Here is a 6000-nt window from a genome sequence, read left to right as displayed (position 1 = left end):
GCTGGTTTTTCTGCACCCCTAGCCTGAAAACCTACGCCCTAGCCGGAATCCCACCGTTGGAACCGGTGAACCGCCGGTTACGGTTTGTGATATTTCTGAACCTGAACCGGCCCGCTTGAACCGCCGGCGCCGGTTCCGATTCCGGTTCATGAACCGCCGGTCAACCGGTGATCCAGTTCGGATTGTGCATGTCTACCTCCCTCTAATCCACCTCTGGCATTTTTTCGGTCACTTATAAGTGTGTGTGAGAAAAAAAAAAGTAAGTAAAATAAATAATAAAATATTTGCTAAAGTACTAACTCTCGATTAATTTGGATCGGTCTAAAGAGAGATAGTAGTATGAATTAATTACCGGAAAAATAAGTAAAATAAAAATAAAATCTTTGCTACAGTACTAGCTCTCAATTAATTTGGATCGGTCTAAAAAGAGATAGTAGTATGAATTAATTACTGGAGTAGTATTTTTATTAAGGTTGCAATCATCATTAAATTTTTGGATACATCTAGATATGATTATAGGTTTCATCTATCAAATTTTGTACTGTAAATCCTATTAAAGGCATAATATTCTTTAGTGCATTACTGTATTTTTTTTCTATTTCATGTATCAAATTTTGTAGCTCTATTTAAATCCTATTGGAGGTACTCCAAAAGATTATGGTTATTTGACTAGATCTAATTATTATTTTATTGATCAGAAAGTTAAGCAATTGATTCTTTATAATCTTTTCATTGTTTTATTTTTCATAAAGAAATGAAACATAATCTGTATACAATATATGTCAATTAATATACTACTACTAGTACTTACTAGTCTCAAGTTTGAACAATTCAATCTAAGTTGCCTACGTGTATGCTAATATGCTATGCCTAATGTCAATTTTTTAAAGTTTTTAAGTTTTCCAAATTAAAAGAAGCTTTCGAGTTGATCGTTATCTAGTACTCCTTCCAAGTAAATCTGAAGAGGTGCAAGTATATCTCAAATTTGAATATGATTCGGAAATCATGTGTTCTTTTTTTATAATCGAATGCGTTTTTCAATAATAATATCTTCTTCCACAAAAAGTACTTATTTTTTTTCTATTTTGCACTATCTATTAAAATTAGCCTTTATTTATTTATAGTGGAGTATGTTTTTTCTTTATAGTTCTCATTTCAAATAACAATATTTCAACGTTTTTCCTCTCTATATTTCTCTTATTTTACTAATTTTTACATTAAAACTTATGGTAATCACAACTAAGATTATTTTTGTGAATGCAGATACATAAAATAATGTAATATAAGTTTGAACTTCTACAATATTTTCTCGTCAGTGGGTCAACATATATATTATTTTTCTATGATTTAGTTATTTTATGTGATTTGTAGATTATCAATTTGTCATCGTTATTAAAATATAGAATGAGACATTTATTTACAAAAAGTTAAAATTTGATAATTTAATATTTTATTTCTAAATATTACTCCATACTGATTATTCCCATTATAAAACAAGAAGAAATTTTACGCATTGCGCAACCAATCCTGAAAAAAAATTTATATTTATTTCGACATTTCAAAGTAATACTTTGATTGTTTACTTGAAGAATTATTGTCCAAATTCGATTTGTGCTTGTCGAGTCAAATAACATTCGTCATGTTATGAATTTTAAAAAAATACTACTCCGTATATAAAATATATTGTAGTACTATTTCTAATTGAATTGAACTGATCAAAATGGAGGGATATCGAGTTATAATGCCACATTGCATTAAATGGTTTTCATTTGAGGGATACATTAAATGATTGAAATATGCAATATCTAAATTAATGCATTGCACTTCTTTTGGTAGGTCCCCACTTCATAGTAGGGTTATTAGCATGTAAATACATGAACTTTCAATTTTTTCTGTTTTTTCCCTAAAACTTTGTTTTTTAATATAAATACATGAACTTTGGATTTTTTTGTTTTTTCCCCAAAATATAAATTTTCACCAAATTAAAGCTGATGTGTTCACCGGAAAGCGCCAACATGGCAGAAACGCCGGTAATAAAAAACGGCATCGTTTATAGTAAATGAGCTAATTTGCTTATAAATACACAAACATTTGAGATATTCTACTTTTAAATATAAAATGGTCAATTGACTTACAAGTACGAGGCAACGGAATATAGACAACTCATTAAAAACATACTCGAGATTGCTTGTTAAATATAAAATGAAAAAAGGCCAAATGTATGTAAAATATTTTTACATGGAGTACGAAATTATTCTTAACCTATATACAAAATGAAAAAATAAATTGATTATGAAATTATTGAACTAACCTTGGATATAATCAAATGTTTGTGTATTTATAAGAAAATTAGCTCATTTACTATAAATGATGCCGTTTTTTATTACCGGCGTTTCTGCCATGTTGGCGCTTTCCGGTGAACACATCACTTTAATTTGGTGAAAATTAATATTTTGGGGAAAAAACAAAAAAGTCCAAAGTTCATGTATTTATATTCAAAAAATAAAGTTTTGGGGAAAAAACAGAAAAAATTGAAAGTTCATGTATTTACAGGCTAATAACCCCTTCATAATATCAAGTATGTCTAGTAAAATTAGTGATTGGCATCGATTGATAAAATTTCCAAATGCTTTAGTACTAGTGACATGCACATAACACAAACTTATGATATGATCCTCAAGCTGGGCTTGAATTATTGAATTGTTTAGACTAAGTTTTCGAACATGTGAATAGTTGATCAATATTCGCAACTCAGAGCAGAAGAAAGAATCTTGAAATAAAAAAGGCGTCACAAACATTTGTGTAAAATCAAGTTTTGATAAGTCGATGAAATTTCTACTATTGTGATTTAAGCTCAATCGTCAATTTATCCAACCTACCTATTTATAAACAAATAGTAAATCAATCATATACACATAAGCAAATATGTAACAATTATGGACTAACATTGCTGATTAGATGCTTAAACCAAAAGGAACAAAAAAAAGTGTGAAAATCCAGTCAAACTTCAAATTTTGTATATCTTGGTCAGAAAGTAAGTATCGTGAATAATAAAGCAATCAGTAAACAAGACTAAAAAGTATTGGGATTAAAAGACTACGTAGTCAAAAATGCAAAGCAAAAAGGTTGACTGGAAATGAAAATTTTGTCACTTGATTAAAAAATATGGACCTTTTGTACTAATTCAATTTATTTTATTTTGAAAATATGATGTTGATTTAATGAGATGTCACTTGTATATATATTTGGTTGCAATTTGCAAAAGGCGGGTACATTGCTGGCAATTTAAATCAAATACAAACTTAGCAAAATCGAATATAGTGAAATTTATAACTATTTAGCTATGAATTGCGTGAAGCATACATTTGAAAATGGTGGAATATTTATCTCTTGTACAGTATAAAATAATTAACTACTATTTACTTGATGGGAGGAGCTTGACCTGACAAACCTAGGTGAAATGTATAATTAATATATAATTCTCGATGCATTTCCCTTTGGATTTTATATGTCGAGAGAATTTAGAGAAACTCATCAAACACCCCTGAATATTGGTATATTCGTGGGTATATACTTTTATACATATTTTTATTTACATATTGAGGCACACTCATACTTTTACTTCAAATTTGACTTCCAAACAATATTTTATACACTAATTCATGAATAAAAATTCAATAATGGACATACTGTTGTGTGATATGTCTATATAGCAAATATATTTTCTTTTCTTTCTGTAATTGTAATTGGTAAAATACATTACATGACATTGTTTCCGAATTGCTAGATTTTAACTCTAATTCATATTCACAAATTGTAAGCCCAATCTCATAAGCCAGACTATGCTACTTTAAATGGACATTGCACTAAAGATCATAAATTGGGCTTTCGGAAGTTAAAGATCATAAATTGGGCTACCGGAAGTTAGAGGTAGAGAGTGATAGGAGTAATTATTATGGGAAAATATGAAATGTCTATCAATTGTCGTTCCATAGTGTATAAGATTTGTGGGTTACTCCAGGATTTTGATTAAGTGGCGATTTCATTATGTGCATAGAGAATGAAATTTTGATGTAGTTTTAGTAGCGATTCATCATGTGCATAGAGGAGTTCATGTCCTTGAGACACAAGCATTGAGTATTAGTGGCTGCATCATGACAGATTAAGTATTTCACATACCCGTTAGTTGTTTTGTTATCGGCTTTTGGCTGTTTCTATTAGCCCATCAAACAATGCATTTTATTTTATTCCAGCATATTGAGTCGATCACCGAATTGATACAGGGACGGATCTAAAGTGTAAGAGTAGGAGGGGCAAATGCCCTCCCTCAAAATTTTCATATATATGTATAAAACCTATTACAGAAAAAAAATTAATGTTACTTCTTTGTTAAATGTCCCTCTTCATGCACTTCAAATAACCTCACATACATTTTTGCCCCTTCAGAGATAATTTCCTGGATTTGAATTTGAATTGATAGATAAGTAAAAACTGGGATCTCACGTGTCACGCGATAGGGGTATCATTGTCATATTCATTTAAGTGTTGAATTATTCAACTGCATATATATCAGCATGGAGTTTGACTTTAGCTTCATAACATAAGTCAAAAATTGAACCAATAACATGAAATGCAGCTAACATTTCTGGGGTTTAAGTGGATCAGACAGTGACAAGTTTGATGATAACAACCAGCGCTTATTATTTGACTCATTCTTTTCTTAAATTTCCATATTTATCAATTATTCACTTGTTTTTCTATAAAAACACTGTAACGTTTCACTGATGTATATAACAAGGTACGAATTGGTCAAATTTAGCAGTTACAGTGTAACTTAGGACTTTAGTCATGTTATTGGAATTTTGTTGGCACATTCAGCGGCGGATGGAGGTGGGGTCGAGTGGGGTCGGCCGACCCCACCGCCATCCCTGGTGAACTGCCGGAATACTCCTCCCAACGGCCCCCGACCCCACGGCGTTCGGAACTCTGCCCCATGATTCATCTTCAAGCTGCGCGTAGCTTTTGCACCTTGTTATTTTCTCTACTGCTAAATCTTTTATGTGTGGGTTCATTTATTTTAATTAAAACATGCAGGGAATACTTTCTTCATAAATAATTTATCTCTATTATAATGGTTAATACTTTCTTTACAAATTACAACTAAGATTGCTCGGTATCTAAATTAATTTTAATTCAAATTAAGGGTTTGAGGGGTAGAGCATAGGCTGTGCAAAAAAAAAATTCGGTGCATTATATTATAGGAGTATGGTTTATTGAACATCTTGTAGTCATGTTTTATTAATTAATTTACTTTATTATCGTAGTAACCGATAAATTTTAACCTAATTTTAATAGATATTCCCTCCGTCCGATAAAAATATGAATATTTGGAATAAAACATAAATTAATGTACAATTGTTAAAATAAGAGAGAAATGGAAAGAAAAAGTAATTATAGTATTGTTAGTGAAGAATGTGGCTAATCTACTAGAAAAGGAAGTTACCAAATACTATAAAAGGAGATAATTTTATGTGACATTCCAAAATGAAAATGTATTTATTTTTATGGGACGGATGGAGTAATATCTATCTTTTACTTTTAATTATTGATTTTAGTTACCTTCTATTTTAGATTAATAGATACTCCATTCGTCCCACAATAAAAGTCATATTTTGTCATTTCGGTCCGTCCTATAATAAGAGTCACATTTCACTTTTATCATAAATGTTAAATAGGTCTCACATTTCACTAACTCACTTCACTCACATTTTATTATAAAAAATCAATATAAAAAAGTGGGCCTCATGTTCCACTCACTTTTCCTACCCACTATTCTTTGCATTTCTTAAAACGCATGTCTACATCAAATGTGACTCATATTATGGGACGGATAGAGTATTCATTTTTGAAAAAATCTCGAGTTTCCATCAACTCTTCTAATGCTAATGGCGAACAAAAACAACAGCAACTAGAAGATATTTTCGCAACTAATTTTGACAG

Source organism: Salvia splendens, chromosome 18 (genome assembly GCF_004379255.2).
Source record: "Salvia splendens isolate huo1 chromosome 18, SspV2, whole genome shotgun sequence".
Classification (NCBI taxonomy): domain Eukaryota; kingdom Viridiplantae; phylum Streptophyta; class Magnoliopsida; order Lamiales; family Lamiaceae; genus Salvia; species Salvia splendens.
The sequence above is the reverse complement of the archived record's forward strand: the minus strand, read 5'-3'. Positions refer to the sequence as shown.